The sequence below is a fragment of the Pogona vitticeps genome, chromosome 3 (genome assembly GCF_051106095.1).
Source record: "Pogona vitticeps strain Pit_001003342236 chromosome 3, PviZW2.1, whole genome shotgun sequence".
Classification (NCBI taxonomy): domain Eukaryota; kingdom Metazoa; phylum Chordata; class Lepidosauria; order Squamata; family Agamidae; genus Pogona; species Pogona vitticeps.
Genome location: NC_135785.1, coordinates 111,842,317 through 111,861,857, shown reverse-complemented (window position 1 = coordinate 111,861,857; position 19,541 = coordinate 111,842,317). Strand labels below are relative to the sequence as shown.

Sequence of the window (19,541 nt, the reverse complement as noted above, 5' to 3'; positions counted from 1 at the left end):
CTCTCCTTAATGCCATTAAAACCAGATCTATTTTCTTCTGGAGTTCCTAAGCTGAAAGAGCCAGGCTGAACCAGGGTATTTTGCTACCAGAGTGAAAAGCAAGTCAGGATTCCCTCCTGTTCAATGTCCAAAAGTCAAGTGACATCCTCCACTGTGCAAAAGCTTAAATGTATGTGTGTGCAGGTGGCATGGCATATATCTCTTTCCTCTAAAGTCCTGTCCCCTCCTCCTGGCATCAGCTCCTCCTGGCATCAGCTGAATGTTCCTGGGAAAGGATCATTCCAGGTATATCAATCTGGAGGAAGGCTACCAATGCATCCCTGCAAGGTAAATTCACATCTTTTTTCTCAAGTGGTATTAAATTTCTTCCAGAAATACCATATTTTATGTTGGAGGCTACAAAGGCTGTTTATCAAAGTAAATGCATCCTCACTTACTAAGATGGAACTACTTCATTACTGAAGAACTGCTCTATGTGTGATATACCTACCATTTATTTTTTTTCATCCTCTCCTCTGATTTCAAGGGCTCTCCACACTTCTTTGCTGGCAAAGCATGCTCCTATTCTTTATAAGAGCTGTCACTTGCATTTGTATGTTTTCACACAAAGAATCCCCTTGGTGATTTACACATGCATAAGTGAAATGAAGTAAGTTGCAGTAGCCAATCACCACTAATTAAGAAGCCACTGCAACTTATGTGATTTAACCTGAAATTGCTGATAGAACATTGGCTGCAGTTGCACATACCATTTAGATGGATGAAGTGAAAATGATGGGAATAACAACAATTTTTAATGAAACTGAAACTTACCGTCTGTTATATTTTGGAGATTAAATAATTGCCCATCAAGCGAAAGACGTGGCACTTTATTCTAGCTGGTATGAAACTGTCTTTTTCATATTATCTTGGATGAAACTTTCAGCATACTTATATGGGCTACTATTCCATGCATATATAGCACATTAAAATTCACATCAATATTCCTCAAAACAATTTCTCATGGAAGCTTAAGCTCCTAGCTATCTCCAGATAAGACAAAGAGAAAGTACGGTAATAATGAGGATTTTATTTCTGGTATTCTGTGGCACAGTGCCAGATTTCTGTACAAGAGTCGTACTGAAGATGATTTAGAAGCTATTATGTGTGGCTCACAGACACTTCCTTCTGATCGGAAACGTGTCTTTTGGCTATACTTATCATAAGTAAGGTCCTATCCACATTTAGCATTCAAATTTTCTTTCTCCCATGATATGAGTACCACAAATGTGTGAACACACCACAGAAGGCTGAAACTTGTACCAACAGAGTCAAAGCAGGACAAAAGCACTGTTTTCTGGGAGTTTTTCTTTTGCACTACCTCCAAACTAGTGTTAGGTTTTGCTTTGCTGCAGTTTGCTCCATGGCAGGATCTGATCATGTGGACCCCACACACTACGTTGATCTATGCTGTGTACTTTCTGTGTATTTGATATTTTGATTACTTTTCCTTATGGGTGTTTTTCTGCAGGTCATTCTTGATCTCTCCATTCCTTCCTGCTGTTCTTATTTACTTTTCAGTGGCTCCTGTTTTCTGTCTCTGAAATTGATGTTATCATTTTTACACCACAGCATGAAAATGAACAGTTAAAATTAAAAAGTATGAAGGGAAAAATGTGAGGATTTGTGAGAGTAAAATGAGGGAAAGGAAAAGAGAGTGAAGTAGGGGGGAAGAGGCAAAAAGTGAACTATTCCTAATGCATGTGGTCAAGTGAAACCCGGAGAATGCAACACATCCCATAACATCAAGCAACAAATATTCTCTCCATACATGGACACCAATTTTGGAACAATATATTCAAATCTACTACAAAAAAATATCAGAATGACACAGAGTATGAATATTTATTATTCCAACAAGAAAATGGATCTCACAGAGATACCCTGGATCAGTGTAGCTATTACTCCCTACCAACATTGCCGTTCTAGTCCTAAATGGCAATCTTTCTGCAGGTATACAAAGAAATTCAAAGATAAATCCAGTAATTTCACAGTTTGTCTTAGTATCTGTAATAATAATGATGCACCTTCAAGTGGATTTCTCACCTATGGAAACCCTCCTAGGTTTTCCTAGTATAAAGTACTCAGAAGCATATTACGTCTAGGGGTGGTTTGGGACTATGCACACAGGTGAGAGGGCATGCAACCCCATCAGACATAACACACTCTGGGTGATATCAGCTAGCCCCTCTCCTAAGAGGCACAGTGGAGATTCAAAATCTCAAACACTCTGACCCACCATCTCACCTTACCTGTAAACAGATATCATTCTACAGTACAAAAGAATGAGGATGGCACAACCAGAAGCACTGATGAATGTGGTAGTATACACAATTTACCTAACTAAAACTAGTTATGTTACTAGAATCAATCATTTTTATGACATACAATAGGAAACAGGGGCAACCGTTCTCCCAGAAGAGAAGGAGGCCTGCCAATGGGATGGCCCTTAGCCCAGCAGAGGCCCCAGCACAAGTGCAGGAAGCTCACTGAATAGTCACATCCTATCAGCAGCATTCTGCCAGCCTGGTGAAGAATTGAGTATATGGAAGGCATTCAAATGTCCACAGGCTTCACAGGATGCTGAATATTTATTGCGTGTCTCAAAAAATGTCTTCTCAAAGCTTTTCCACGTGTGTGTGTGTGTGTGTGTGTGTGTGTGTGTGTGTGTGTGTGTGTGTGTGTGTGTGTGTGTGTGTGTGTGTGTGTGCGCATGAGCATGCATGTGTGTATGGGGGGGGAGAGAATGGGACAGGAGTCACAGAATCCTAAGCCCTTTAGTTCCCCCAGCACACAAAACCACAAGGATCAGGGCTTTTGCATTAGGAGTGGTGTTAACAACAACATCAAAAGGTAGGCTTCACATAAAAAGTCTTTGCACAAAAATATGTAATTTTGCATTAAAAAACTGTAGTTTGCTCAAATTCAAGGCATTTTTGTAGAAAATCACTTCGGCAATTTTTTTTCTGGAAAAGAAAAAGGGGTCCCAACATGCAAAATATGTAGAAGAATGCTTAAGTCTCACCTAGCAGAGATAAATTGTTTTAGTTTCTCATTCATATTTGTGAGAATATGAGTGAAGATTTCCATCCCTACTGCCCTTATCTATATTCCTTCTATCCTGGTCACAGAAAGTGGCAGGACTTAGAAAGTGGAAGTAGCTTCTGCACAGACAATTCTGAGAGTAATGTTGAGAAAATGGCCACTTCTCCGCTTAGATAACAGAGAATGCCAGGCATAGGGCCACTCGTGACAGGATCAAAGGAAAAGCACACTAACCTATCCACATTTTGATTTGAGGTGGGTGCCTGACTTGGTCCCTCTGCCACATTTTCTGTCAAGTGTGGGGCGGTTCTATTTAGAGCTAAGAAGATTGACGGGGGGGGGGGAAGCTGGTAGATGGGTCAGACTGCAACTCCCAGCATCCAACTTAAGCCTAGAACAATCACACACAGGTGCACCTGACAGCTCTCTTTAGAGGCACACAAGCATCTAAAGCCCAGACTGTTCTGCACTCTGGTGTTTATGGAATTCTTTCCCACTGGCATTTCTCTGGGCTTCCTGTTTTAATAAGAACGCATTATCAAGCCAATCCCAACGTATGGCAATCAACCCCAACCTCAATGCCCAAGATTTTCTAAAGATCTGGTTTAACATTACTTCTTACTGGCAGCGCTGAGAGCTGTGCAACTAGCCCAAGGCTTCACAGGCCAGCTTCTCCCCAGAGGTGTGGTAGAGAATAAAACCTCTGATCCCTGGCACTACCACAAGGTGCTCCACTCTACCGAACTATCCAGTCAGCTGGTTTCATATTTACACAGTCTCATTTTATGTAGCCGCACCAGTGATTTAACAACCTATCATACTATCATTTTGATTTCCAAATTTGATAGAAACAGGTATAGTTATATGTTCCTTATATTGAATGTCCTGTCACCTGGCCCTCCCTTCAGCACCTCTATTTGGCAATACGGAGAAGTATCTGTGAGAAGCAATAAAAGCATAAAGCAAACACAAAACTCGACATATTTCTTTTCTGAGCTCAATGTATGAACGTACATGCAGAATTTCATTGGTGATTTCTCTTGTGCATCCGTAAAGCAGAAGGAAAGAACAATAAAAACAAATGTAAACAAATAAAAGCTGTGGCAAATTGCTTATGCACAATTTCCATTGTTGGTGTCCATGTCAAATAAGAAGACAGGCAAAAGGAATGATGGACTAGACAAGCTCATGGAGCTGTAATAACAGAACAGCAGAGAAATCTATTTACCTCTGGAAGAGTTAAAGGAAAAACAACATTCCTTCATTCATTTTCTGGCAGTTCTGTCTTCTTTTGCCTGACTCTTAAAGTGATAATTTGTATAGTATTTTAATGTGCTTTCATTTTGAAAGCATACGTCTGTTAGGGTTCTGAAATAACAACAACAAAACCCTGGAATTTGGCAAATAATGTATATCTTCTCAGTGAGCTAAGTTTACAATAGAGGGGGCTGTTCTAAAATAATAGGCATTCATTCATTACTGTTTAAGGTCTTCTGTTTATCGTCATAACTTCCTATTTTATCTGACAGTCACAAGGACCATGTTGACCCAAACCAGAACTATCAACAGAGGTTTGACCAGAAGAGGATGGAATGATGGGGGAAAGGCAAGGGAACAGAAAGGCTGACTGCAAAGCTTGGCTTTATACAGGAAGGCACTCAGTGGTTACAGGAATTTGCACATCTTTTCCCCCCTAAACACTGTGCCAGAACTGTGTGGAGGTTTGGCCCTCTAAGATAATTCATTTCCCCTTCAAGTCTATTTGTATGTCCAACTGAGAAAATGTTCCTTCCATATCTGCAGACTGCATGATCTCCAGTCTAAAAATGTCCTTTTTGTAAATACCATCCAATTATAATAAAAAGAAGTGGTCCTGAAGGACTCATTACTGACATTCAAACCACCCATGAAGAGCAGAGGAATTGAGAGATGGAAGATAACTGATTACTCTAACCGTAAAGCATCTGAAGAGTTAATGGGGAGGAAACAGAAGAAAGCATGGACAGGGTATCAGGATGAAGCAACAAGACACAAATGAGATTCTAAAATGTTGTTAATTTTTGGCTAGTTGTTAATTTTTGGCTGGTTGTTAATTTTTGGCTAGTGCTGCAAAGGAGTGAAGTACTAGGGGACATTTATCGCCACTTCTGAGTTACTGAAAGAAGATTGTTAATACTTGGGTTCCTTTGTATATTTTTATACAGTATCTTTACTGCTCTTCATTTTCTGGCCAGAGTCCTGTTAGGTTTTTATCCATTTTTAAAGCAAAAAAGCAAAGTAGCAACTGATTGAAGCTAATTAATGAGATGTTGGTCCCATGCCTACATGATCTGGCATGGAACCAACACCTTGTTAACTGGTTTCAATTAGCTGCTAGGATTTCCTCTCTCTTTTTTGTATGCATATAAAAACAAACACACAGCTGGATTCTGATCCATATATTTATTATATATTTACCACAATATTTGCTTTTAATAGTTTTTAATATACAATGAACAGTTTTAACTCTTCTCCACTTATTTTGTTATTTGTTTGGTATTACTGCTTTTTGCAGTGATAAAATACATATGTTTTAAGAGCACCCCTAACATCTCTCCGAAAGATAAAAGGGGAAAAATAGAAACAATCTTTGTTTCTCTGTTCAATAGATACATCGATTATAAGGAACAGTTTTCTTTCAAGCCAAATATCACAGTCCAAGAGAAGCAGCTTGAAACTTTGAGCACAGGGATACATTCACCTTTTTTTTCCTTTTGAATAATTTTTATTTTGAAATTCATCAGTAAAGATAAAGAACGGAGGGGGCAAGGAAAAAGAACAACAAACCAGGAGAAAAAGAAACCAAATATATCATGATTATTCGCTGGAAGCAATAGCTCTTAAAATAGTTTTCTGTCTTTTCAGGTGAAGAATGCAAGGTGACTTTTTCCCTATACTTGACCTATGAACATTTGAGTTACAAACAGCTCCATTCACATAATTTTGTTTTAACTTGCAAACAGAGCTTTGACTTACAAACACAAAAAAGGCAGGGGGAAAGGGCAGGAAATTCAAATAGCTAACTGTAGGTGGTGACAAGGCTGCTTCTTTGTAGCTCTTTTGTCCCAGCAGTTAGAGAGTGTGCGATCTGAGGAGGCTGCCTGCTAAGGTAAGTGCTAAGGTAAGGTGCTGCTTTATACTTTTTAAAAACTGTTCTGGGTATTTTTGCAGCGTGGTTTTTGGCTGGGGGGGTTACGTTTCTGTGCTATGATGGGTCTTGGGGGCTTTGTTTGTCTTTTGTTTTTCCCCCCATTTCTAATAGGGCTGTTGGTTGTTTTTTGGAGTGTTTTTCCCCATTTCTGATGGGTCTTGGGGGGTTTGTTTGCTTTTTGGGATTTCCCCCCTATTTTTGATGTGTCTTACATGCTTCCCTTGCTTTCTTGCTTCGTTCTCTTTGCATTTCTGATCTGCTCCGTTTGTTTTCTGTGCTTTTTCAATGGTTCTTGCATGCTTCCCTTGCAAATCATAAAAGTTTTTGCAAGGGTCCGTGCTGGCTTGGTTTAAAATGTGTTGGTGTAAAATGTGTGAGTTTAAAATGTGTGGGTTTAGCATATGTTTTAGACTCCAAACTCTCTCTCTCCCCCACTGTCTTCTCTTTATGTGTCTCCCTCCTTTCCTGCCCTTTTTAAAATCTAAGTCATCTTAGGTTTAAAAAAATCTCCCCCTAGTGGTAGAGGATGGATTAACCAGTTTCGCATCAGTTCCTATGGGAACTAATGCTTTGACTTACAAACTGTGCCTTGACATAAGAACAAAAAAGAGCCAGAATGAATTAATCAGGTTTCAATACATTCCTATGGGAAATGCTGATTTGACTTACGAATGTTTTGACTTACGAACACCATTTCGGAATGGATTAAGTTCGTACGTCAAGGCACCACTGTAGTTCTCTTTTATAACAATGTATGTTTAGTGGTTTTTTTGTTTTTTGTTTTTTTGTTTTTTTGTTTTTTTGCATTTCTGCATTCTGGGAAAAATATCTACTACCATTATATGTGTCCCTGATTTGTACATAAGATGTAATCATGGAGAGTAGCCAGACAACATAACTCCTAAACGGTGCAGAAGAAGTGTACCATTCTACACACTACACTAAATAATAACTGGCATTTTAGCTTCACCATTTCCTGACTTATGCTGCTACAATTTCATAGACCAGAGATTCAATTTAAGAAGCTCTGAAATTTTCCTGCTTCTGGTTATTACCCTGTGTGCTTCCATCAGCACAAATGTTACAAATTTTTCTGAAATCATATGAGTATTTTATTTTTCTTTAATTGTTGATAGTATAAGTGCTGGTGTGGCATTCCTAGTTGATGCACTGGCATTTCCACAAATATTATATGCCAAAACTGGAATACAGAAAGGCAATCATGAGTTCCTGAAGCCAATAGACTTCTGGAAAATCCCCCAGACCCCTTCCTAGAAAACCACTCCCTGGATAATATGAGATTTAAACCTGAAGCCAGGTGAGATAAATAGAGACTACGTGGAAAGATGAAAGGGACTGAAAATAAATAAGCAAAGGATCTTTCTTGGCCCATAGAGCTGCTGTCACCAATTCCTGCTTTATAAAATTAATGTCATATGGATCCAGAAGCCTGTCCCTGTGATTAGCAGATGACAGTGTGCAGAGCAGTCAAAATTAATTCTTTGCAGGAACACAGCAGCACGATGTGGAAATGATGCTAGTTAATCAGCTCCTGTTTCTTCAGGACCATCATTCAGGATGACTCAAAAGTTCAGCCGCTGCCATTCTCAATCATTTTACATTATCGTTTGCTAAGTTAATTATTCTGTCAAAATCATTTAAGGTCCAAAGTAAACTGATCAGACTAGCCATGCATATATATTTATCTATATGTCTATTGTACCTGCTATTAAAAATGAAGTGTTAAAATATCTATTTTTAATGAGAAGGGGAGACTGAGTTAAGGGACCTAAGTCTTCTCACATCCTACCTCTATGCATTCAGTTGCTTAAAGAATTTTCTTTATCCAGACCAAGAGATGTCAGTGAAAATTGATGTGGGACCCAATCCTAACACATATAGAAGGGACGTAATGGCTGAAATCCTGTTCATGTAAGTTCTGTTGTGCTAAGGCTGATGATATCACCAGCCAGGACAATTTTCTGGAAATTTAATGTTTTCCCTTCTTGTCCTTCTTTCATTGTTAGGAACTTTTCAGAGCTACAAGACAAAAATGTTAATGACTGAAAATTACCTCTGGTTGTAGTCATCCTCGCAGCTTCAATTTTGGAAAGCAAAGACTTTCTGAATGTGACCTTCGTGTTTATCAGTTCCTGATGATGAAAGGGACTACTCAGGAGACACAGGTGGCTCAGAATGCAAGGGGAAAATGTTTAATTTTTAAAAAATGGTTGTAGTTGCTGATGTTATCAGCTCTACACCTCAGAATGTACAGCAAGTTAAATTGACTTTTGGAGAAGACTTAATGGAAGCAACAAAAAGTTAGAAAGTTAAGTACAAAACCTAAAGAACACTAGGGCAGGTAGGCAAACAAAATGGGTGTGAAATTTGAATGCTAGGAACTGGAAATAATCTAGATTTCTAGATGACCACATAGTCAAGTCCAAATTTTGGCTCATGCAAAAGAAAAACATGAAAGGAAATCAGAATAATGCTGTGACTTGAGATGGAAGCTATGGAGGAACTAGGAATGCTTCTTAAGCATAGGGATGTGTCATTGGAGACAAATACCTATACTCTGGTACACTTGATTATTATTTAAGGATGTGAAAGATAGACAATGAGGAAAACTGCCAGAAAAAAGGGATTGGTTTGAAATGTGGGGATGGAAGATTACTCCATGGATCACCACAAAGTCATATGAGTTAGTGATAGATCAAATTAAGCCTGAACAATCTCTAGAGGTAAACAGAGCTAAACTCAGACTATCATACTTTGAGCTTATAATGGGAAGACAAGACATACTAGATTGAATTCTTTTCGAGAAATTTAAATGGGAAGACAAGATATACTAGAAAAGACAGGAAGGCTAGGTGAAGTTACAGGTAGCAAGAAAAGACCTGTTTTAAATCTGAGGTTATTTGGGGGTCATCTATTTCTGAATGAATTGAATGGAAAAGACTAATGTTGCTTATCTTCAATGTGAATGGTTGGCCCCCCTGCTTTTTTTTTAATTTAAAAAGAATCCATGTTGTTGGGGGTGAAATGTTGGTCCTCAAAAAGGCCTTTCAAAGGATAAGTTCTGTTATAATACTGAGCATATGTACTACATGCTTGCCAGGCAGATGATACATATTATACAGGTGAGGAAGAATTACAGATCAGTAAAAGTGCACAGCCATTATGGAAGCAGTCAAAAGAAAATAATGGAGCGACAGTCCTCCAGAAAGGAGGGCATTTTACCCTGTATCTTCAGGGAATTGGTATGCAATTTAATAGGGTATATTCAAAGTATTTCCTTGTGTTATACTTTAGAAATACAGACAGAAATTACGTTTTGTTTCAGTACTTTCAGTAAACATTCTCTCAGGATTTCTGAGACCATTCTCCTCATATAAGTTTTCAAAGTGGAAACCAGCTCCATACCTAGGGCAAACTGAACCCCATACCTAGGGCAAACTGGTCCTGTCAATCAGGAACCAATTTGATGACTCTTAGTTAAGCTTTTAACTTTTTAACTCCTACCTGGCCGAACATGCTTATGGGACTTATGCTTAAAAAGGAGTTCTGTGCCTGGCTGTAAAAAATGCTGAAATAAAAAAGGTTATTAAAAATTACCCCAAAATATTAAAATATCTTTTAAAATATATTAAAAGAGAATACAGAATAAATATTTAGAAACACTTGTTAAGTCATGCAATTGCTGCTTTTTGTTTTGTGTCCAGGGATGGTCTCATTTGATGTTAGCTAAGCTGAGGTGCTTATATCCTGTCATAGCCTCCAGTTGGTAGTTAGTACTTCAACCATTCCACCCATCTTGTCACTATACAATTGCTTGGTAATAAAAATAAAAACGCCAAAGATGTTATGTGCCATCAAGTCACTTCTCCCGTCTGGTGATTATATTAGTTAATGAATCCCAAAATGTTCCATCATTAACAGGTCTGATCGGATCTTGCAAACCAACAACATCTCGTGTCAAGTTCTTTCTCTCTTCCTACTGCTGTACTCAGCAATATTGTCTTTTCCAGTAAATTCTGCTCAGTTCTTATAAATTAACGGCTGTGGATTCCTTTATTGAGTTAATCTATCTCATCTTAGGTCTTTCTCTTTTTCTACTTTCCCCTTCTGCCAGTGGAACCTCTACTTTTTTTTAGGATCAAATGCATTGACTAATTGAACTGATGCAATGGGTAATTGGAGGTTGGTGACTTTCCTAGCTTGCTAGTTTAAGGTGGAGAGAGAAGCAGCAAAGGAATGCTCAGGGAGATGTCAACTGCCCTCAATTGAACACTTCTGTGTCTCCAGACTGTTTATTTCCCCCCTTCCTAAGGCTTGGTGCCAGCGCTGGTGCCCCAGAGCAGCTGTAGAGCGAAAGTGAGGAAGTGAGATCAGCAGAGAGGAGGAAGCAGCTTGTTAAAGTAGCTCTACTATAGCTATGCCTCCTGCAAATCTGGTCAGGTACAGTAGAGCCACCTTAACAAGTTCAGATTGGCAATTTTCTTTCCTCTTGTTGCTTAATTATGTATCATCTGCTAAAGCAAATTCACCCAGGGAAACTTGACTTCACAGGTGCAGCTTCACAGTGGATCGCACCGCATATTTCCTCCAATGCAGGCACACCCTAAGTCCCAACACTGATCCTTAGTAGGAATGTGATTTTGCAAGTTATCTTTGCACAGAAAGAGAGAAACTGAAAATCTTCCATTTCTATACTTTAACTTGATTCCTTTTTCATGGATTCCTGATCTTAAAATGGCAGCCATATAGAGATCTTATTCATGTTATGATACACAAATAATATTAATTAGAAAAAAAACTGTATCTCTCATAGCACAGAATGTATTTATAACAAATCCCTTCCCCTTTTTTATAAAAAACAAAAACTAAAATGGACCATTTCTGCCCATGCAAAATTCTGTCTTCATGACTTGTCCAAAGATCTGTACATGGCATACAGCATTGGGAAGAGAGCACTTTTTTCCTCCTCTCCCCGCCTTTCTCTGTGTTATACATTAGAAGACAACAAAAAGATTCACATTATTGGCAGCAATGAATACTCACTGTCTGTACTTTCATAGATTATAACACTTAATAATACATTTAAAAAAAAACAATTTGTCTAACTGCTCTGTAATCTTGCCTTGCATTAATTTCTACTAATGGGCACTCTTGGGAAAAAGTTATGAAACGGCATTTGGAAAGAACACTCAATTTTTGTCTTTATGAAGAACTGTTTCTTCATGTAGTAAGACACCAAAGCAAGTGCAGCTTTGCAGAATGTTAGCAGAGAAGAGAATTATATACTTCAAGGCTCTCACAGTCACTTTCAAGATTAAATTACTTTGGAATGAGAACTGCAGAATGTGAACTGAAAAGCTTAATATACAACTTGCGTTTAATTCCTCCTATTCCATACCGATACAATTCGTGATGCAAACTGAACAGGTAATATCCTCTTTGTGTTTGCGAAGGCTTTCACAGCCGGGATCTAATGGTTGTTGTGGGTTTTTTCGGGCTCTTTGGCCGTGTTCTGAAGGTTGTTCTTCCTAACGTATCGCCAGTCTCTGAGCAAATACAGTCTTTGCAACAGTTTGTTGACCTTTTACAGGCTGTATTTGCACCAGAGCACAGAGTGTTACTCCTGTCCTCTGAAGATGTCGGCCACAGAGATTGGCAAAACGTTAGGAAGAACAACCTTCAGAACATGGCCAAAGAGCTCGAAAAACCCACAACAACCATAATATCCTCTTTCCTTTTTGCCTGTTCAGATGTTCTAGTCTTCACACAAATGACCAACACAATATGTATATCTTTTTGATTTCTGTTATTGGATATATATTCCTGTTCTACGTAATGCAAAAGCTTATTAAATCTCCCCTGAGTTCAGAAAGAGCCATAATGAAACACCTAAAATGTTTAGACTCAAGTCTCTCCCCCCCCCCCCCAATTGTCTTCACTCTCTCTCTCTCTCTCTCTCTCTCTCTCTCTCTTGTGCTGAGGTGGTTTGTTTGCTGGAATAATGGTTGTGGGTTGTTGGTGCAGGCAGGCTCTAAAATGCAGTTTATACTCAAGTCTTTCCCCCCCCCCATTGTCTTCTTTCTCTCTCTCTCTCTCTCTCTCTCTCTCTCTCTCTCCTCTCTTTTTGTGCTGAGGGGGTCTGTTTGCTTGAATAATCGTTTCTGGTTGTTGGTGCAGGCAGGCTGTAAAATGATCCAGCCGCTGGAGGGTCCCTGGACCTCGAGCAGCGAAGCTGGCTTTGCCTTCCACCCGGGATATCGCGAGACGGGCCTCACGTGATCCCCAGGTGGGAGGGGAAAGCCCAGGTATTTAAAGGGCCTTCCCCTCTGGAAACGCCCACTTCTTTTCGGGCACCCACCCACCCTCCCCAATTCTAGTGTGAGTTATTCTGGTTGCTGTTACGGGGCCGGATAGGAATTTTGGCCCTCATCCTGATTGGCTTGTGGATGGGGGAGTTTTTGCCTATCCCACACTAGAAGAGGTTTGTGGCAAGTCGGTGGAATTAGCTTCGGTCACACTGATGGGTAGTGCGGAAAAAATAGGCATCTACGGTGGGTCCCGCAGTAATTTCAAGTAAGCCAACAGTACATCCTACCGCCTGGCACTGCGGATCGTGCGATTACAGTGCCTGTGGCGGGAAGATGCGCTGGGCCACTTCCAGACTGACAACCCTCAAATAAAGGGGGATCAAGGTCTGGGGGTGTTTGTTAGCGGCCAGCCAGGTTCCTGCTATCCTTAAGGTCGCTGGAGCCTGGGGCCGGGGACTCACCCTTTCATTGACCTAGGAGTATTTAGATACTCACACCATTGGACTGTTTCCGCACTACGGCAGGCCCCTCCTTGTGAATGAAAAGTTTGGTATATTGATGTATATTAATAAAGTGTGGCCCATATTTTTAACCCATATCAGTGTCTCGCGTTTTATTCCGGGGTTGGGAAGGCAATGCAGTTTAGACTCCATCGTCTTTTTTTCTTAAAATCAGAAAATATTCTCTGAGGGGCTGTGCTGGCTGGTTTGCTCTGAAATGCAGTTTAGACTCAAGTTTCTCTCTCTCCCCCATTGTCTTTTCTCTCTCTCTCTATGCTCTCTTTTTGTGCTGAGAGGGTCTGTTTGCTGGAATAATGGTTGCTGGATTCTGTGGCTCCTACGGTTTGTGTACTGTGGTGTGACCTCTCTTTTGTTTTAAAAGGTGTTTGATTTTAAAAGGTATTTTGTTTAAAAGGTGTTTTAGACTCCAAACTCTCTCCCCCCCCTTGTTTTCTTTCTCTCTATCTTCTATCTTTTTGTGCTTAACAGCACAAACTTTTGTCTGAGGGGTCTGTGTGCCCCATTGATGACCTTCTTTCTTTCTTTCCTCTTTTCCCCATTGTTCCCTCCCTCCCTCCTTTCCTGCCCTTTTTTTAAACCTAAGTTAATATTAGGTTAAAAGAAGAAAAATTCTCCCCCTAGTGGTAGAGGGTGAGTTAACCGGCTTTGCATTAGTTCCTATGGGAACTAATGCTTTGACTTACGAACCGTGCTTTGACATGAGAACAAAAAACAGCCGGAACAGATTAATCGGGTTTCAGTGCATTTCTATGGGAAATGCTGATTTGACTTACAAATGTTTTGACTTACGAATACTATTCTGGAACGCATTAAGTTCTTAAGTCAAGACACCACTGTACAAATCCACCACTCTTAATCATTGCACTATACTTGCCCCTCTCATATAAGTGACAACTACATAAATGATGCCAAGGCTTAAACACTGTGGAAGGAAAATGCTTCACTTAATCTGCATAACTGCATAAGACACATATTTATATAAAATGTCAATAACTTCCCGTAATTTACATAATGTGCTCAGTAAGCTACCTGGATTTGGACGAATGGAATCTGGCACCCCATGTCAGAAATGGGCCTAATTTCTGAGCAGCCTGCACGTATTATAAAATCTTTGGGCCATACTTTGTGTATCCTGTGTAGAAGGTAACATGTTTCATGGTTTCAGATAGGAAAATAATTTCAACACTCATATCGTAAGCAGGTTTTTATAACTCGTGAGACCTAATTGCCTTAAAAATCGACATATTTCTGAAATCAGTGTGATATTTTTACATCTTGGATTCTTGCATGTTTATTGGTTCTATTGCTTTTTAATTTTTGTAATGCCATCCAGAATAGACTATTGGTCTAGATGGGTGGGGTATAAATAAATAAATAAATAAATAAATAAATAAATAAATAAATAAATAAATAAATAAATAAATAAATAAATAAATAAATAAATATTTCAGTATGAAAAGTACCCACAAAAGTAAGTGTTTTAAAATATAAAAAGATGACATTCATAAATGGTAGAACATATATGCACAAACACAACTATGAAAGGAAACTATGTAAAAGGTATTAGAAATATACACATTAGGTAAAATATGCAAAAAAAGCAGAATACAGTGGTACCTCAATTTACGAACTTAATCCATTTTGGAACGGTGTTCATATGTCAAAAGGTTCGCCAGTTGAAGTACCATTTTCCATGGAAATGCATGGGAACGGAATTAATCCATTCCAGCATTTCAAAAAGGTCTCAAAAGGCTTCCTCTGATGTCGGGGGGAAAGCCCTTTGAGACCTCCGAAGGTGCCAATCGCGGTGGCGGGGACCCCCAGGGAGGTCTCCCATGGCTTGCCCGACACCATGGGAGACCTTGAATTCGAATTTCCACCCTTTCTCCCTGCCTTTTTGCCTTCAGAGGTCTCAAACGGCTTCCTCCGATGTCAGGGGAAAGCCCTTTGAGACCTTCGAAGGCGCCGATCACTCCGTTCGCAAAAAATGGCATTGACTTGCGAACGGAGCCTTGACCTTGTTTGTAGGTCGAGGCTCCATTCGCAACTCGATGCCAATTTATGCGAACAGAGTCGTTCGTAAATCAAAAAGTTTGTATGTAGGGACACTGGTAAGTCAAGGTCCCACTGTAGTAAATGTGGAAAGGAAAAATAAACTCTTACAATTAAATACGGAATGAGGATATGGGGAAATGCAAACAGCATAACAACTGAGGAATTTTCACATTTCTTGCTCAAGGTTATTGGGAAGTATTCAAACAATTTCAACACCTCAGAATCAAACTAGATTATATTTTTAGCATCTGTTCAAAAGTGGTATGCTCTCAAGTAGTAAAAGCATCTGTTTGTCATAAAAAGGCTTCTCCTCACCTATCTATTGTATATTTAGTGTTTTATGACTAGTTACATGAAGGTAAATATGGGATTATTATAATTTATACGTCTAATTACTGACACATGCACGTCTGATGAAATCCTACCACCCAAAGGAAAACTTGTTAAAGGCAGGGTATACACACTCATATTAATATTAGATTGGGTCTTCATCAGTTAAACTCATGTCATGTATATAAACAAGTACCTAGAGTTAAATTAGGGTTTTTCTGTTTTAGGCTTACAGCCGATTTATGACATGTGTGTATCTACTGTGAACACACACTTCACTTAATCTTAAGAGAGACCAATAAGGTGGTAGGAATATTTTTAGAAAACCCATTTTCATGAGTATGTCGTCATTTAGTCGTGCCCGACTCTTCATGACCCCATGGACCAGAGCACACCAGGCCCTCCTGTCTTCCACTGCCTCCCGGAGTTGTGTCAAATTCATGTTGGTAGCTTCGATGAAACTGTCCAACCATCTCATCCTTCTCCTCTTGCCTTCACACTTTCCTAACATCAAGGTCTTTCCAAGGAGTCTTCTCAAGAGATGGCCAAAGTATTGGAGCCTCAGCTTCAGGATCTGTCCTTCCAGTGAGCACTCAGGTTTGATTTCCTTTAGAATGGATAGGTTTGTTCTCCTTGCAGTCCAGGGGACTCTCAAGAACCTCCTCCAGCACCATAATTCAAAAGCATCAATTATTCGGTGGTCAGCTTTCTTTATGGTCCAGCTCTCACTTCCACACATCACTAAAGGAAAAACCATAGCTTTGACTATGCGGACTTTTGTTGGCAAGGTGATGTCTCTGCTTTTTAGGATGCTGTCAAGGTTTGTCATCGCTTTCCTCCCAAGAAGCAGGCGTCCTTTAATTTTGTGGCTGCTGTCTCCATCTGCAGTGATCATGGAACCCAAGAAAGTAAAATCTGTCACTGCCTCCATATCTTCCCCTTCTATTTGCCAGGAGGTGATGGGACCAGTGACCATGATCTTAGTTTTTTTGATGTTGAGCTTCAGACCGTTTTTTGCACTCTCCTCGTTCACCCTCATTACAAGGTTCCTTAATTCCTCCTCATTTTCTGCCATCAGAGTAGTATCATCTGCATATCGGAGGTTGTTGATATTTCTTCCGGCAATCTTAATTCCGGCTTGGGATTCCTCCAGTCCAGCCTTTCACATGATGTATTCTGCATATAAGTTGAATAAGCAGGGAGACAATACACAGCCTTGTCGTACTCCTTTCCCAATTTTGAACCAAGTTGTCCCATATCCAGTTCTCTTGCTTCCTGTCCCACATATAGATTTCTCAGGAGATAGATAAGGTGGTCAGACACTCCCATTTCTTTAAGAACTTGCCATAGTTTGCTGTGGTCCAAACAGTCAAAGGCTTTTGCATAGTCAATGAAGCAGAAGTAGATATTTTTCTGGAACTCTCTGGCTTTCTCCATAAACCCAGCACATGTTAGCAATTTAGCCTCTAGTTCCTCTGCCCCTTAGAAATCCAGCTTGTACTTCTGGGAGTTCTCAGTCCACATACTGCTGAAGCCTACCTTGGAGGATTTTGAGCATAACCTTGCTAGTGTGGGAAATGAGTGCAATTGTACGGTAGTTGGAGCATTCTTTGGCACTGCCTTTTTTTGGCATTGGGATGTAGACTGATCTTTTCCAGTCCTCTGGCCACTGTTGAGTTTTCCAAACTTGCTGGCATATTGAATGTAGCACCTTAACAGCGTCATCTTTTAAGATTTTAAATAGTTCCACTGGAATGCCATCACCTCCACTGGCCTTGTTGTTAGATAAGCTTTCTAAGGCCCACTTGACGTCAGTCTTCAGGATGTCTGGCTCAAGGTCAGCTGCCACATTATCTGGGTTGTCTGGGATATCCAAATCTTTCTGGTATAATTCCTCTGTGTATTCTTGCCACCTCTTCTTGATGTCTTCTTCTGTTAGGTCCCTCCCATTTTGGTCCTTTATCATGTTCATCTTTGCACAAAATGTTCTTCTAATATCTCCAATTTTCCTGAACAGATCTCTGGTTTTTCCTTTTCTGTTATTTTCCTCTATTTCTTTACATTGTTCATTTAAGAAGGCCCTCTTGTCTCTCCTTGCTATCCTTTGGAAGTCTGCATTCAATTTTCTGTAACTTTCCCTATCTCCCTTGCATTTTGTTTCCCTTCTCTTCTCTGCTATTTCTAAGGCCTCGTTGGACATCCACTTTGCTTTCTTGCATTTCCTTTTCTTTGGGATGGTTTTTGTTGTTGCCTCCTGTACAATGTTACAAGCCTCTATCCAAAGTTCTTCAGGCACTCTGTCCACCAAATCGAGTTCCTTAAATCTGTTCTTCACTTCCACTGTGTATTCATAAGGGATTTGGTTTAGATTATATCTGAGGAGCCCAGTGGTTTTTCCTACTCTCTTCAGTTTAAGCTTGAATTTTGCTATGAGAAGCTGATGATCAGAGCCACAGTCAGCTCCAGGTCTTGTTTTTGCTGACTGTATTAAGCTTCTCCATCTTTGGCTGCAGAGAATATAATCAACCTGATTTCAGTATTGCCCATCCGGTGATTTCCATGTATAGAGTCGCCTCTTGTGTTGTTGGAAAAGAGTGTTTGTGATGACCAGCTTGTTCTCTTGACAAAACTCTATTAGCCTTTGCCCTGCTTTGTTTTGAACTCCAAGGTCAACCCTTCCTTTTGTTCCTTTTATCTCTTGACTCCCTACCTTAGCATTCTAATCCCCTAGAATGAGAAGAACATCTTTCTTTGGTGTCAGTTCTAGAAGGTGTTGTAAGTCTTCATAAAATTGGTCAATTTCAGTCTCCTCAGCATTGGTGGTTGGTGCATAAACTTGGATTACTGTGATGTTGAAAGGTCTGCCTTGGATTCGTATTGACATCATTCTATCATTTTTGAGATCATATCCCATTACAGCTTTTCCCACTCTTTTGTTGACTAGGAGGGCTACTCCATTCATTCTGTGGGATTCTTGCCCACAACAGTAGATATGATAATCGTCTGATTCATGAGTGCAAGTATATCTAAAATGTAAGATATAGTTCTATAAGGCTACACATTATATTTATACTTATGACTGAGATACTGAAAACACACTTTTCCTATTTTCTTAACTTCTGTTTGCCTGTATTGAAAGCATTAGTTACCCAGTGTGGTGCAGTGGATTAAATGATGGACTAGAACTCTAGATACTGTGGAAGCTCACTGGGGGAATGGAACTGGTAAACACTTATATCAATAGTTTGATTTTAGGTATGTTAGATCCAAACCACTGAGGTCTTTGGGAGTCAAAACCTACGCTAATAATCCACTGTCTTTGTAGTAAGCGGGGAAGGCAAAACAAAATCAAAACCAAAAAGGTTCATGAAACTTCTAGTGGACTGCTATACTGTACACTATATCATTGATCTTCTAAGTTTAGCTTTCATGCTTCACTGTGAACACTAGATGGCAGAAGCACACAACACTTTAAATGTGCTGCCTGGAAAAGGACATAATTGTGACTCTGCCTAATATTTGTAGCTACTGAATCAACAAAAAAATTAGACTAATCTTCAGGTTAGCAAATTCAAAATTAAAGTTCTGAAGCTTATAATTATTATCATATGTCACTGCCACTACTCAAGACATTTAATATACACACAAACACACACACACACAAGAAGCAACTCTATTTCAGCCACTAAAAATTAAAACTGTCCTGCCATAAAAAGTGCATGTCTTTCTTCCCCCCCTCCTCTGCTAAGCTGCTGTTAAAGCAAAAAAACAGGAATCATTAGGAACTCAAAAAACTGCCTTGCACTGAGCCAGACTCTTATTCTAGCCCAGTATTGTTCAGGGCTGAGGCAGGAGCTTCTCTGGCCCTAATAGGAGATTCCTGGTATGTTGAACCTAGCAAAGCATTGGTTCTAATTGGCTCTTTATTTTTTCACCTGTGGAATGAATGAAAAATGATGAAAGGATCTATGAATTTCACTGCCGTGGAAAGGCAGATTTTCAAATGCATTTGCACCAGAATATTCCAACCAC

At 39.7% G+C, this 19,541-nt stretch overlaps 1 protein-coding gene across 30 annotated transcripts in view; it reads right to left on the bottom strand.

Annotated features, from left to right (window-relative positions):
• The window catches only part of KCNMA1 (potassium calcium-activated channel subfamily M alpha 1), a 668,230-nt gene that overhangs the window by 266,635 nt on the left and 382,054 nt on the right, over positions 1-19,541 (bottom strand). The gene's annotated exons all lie outside the window — the stretch shown is intronic.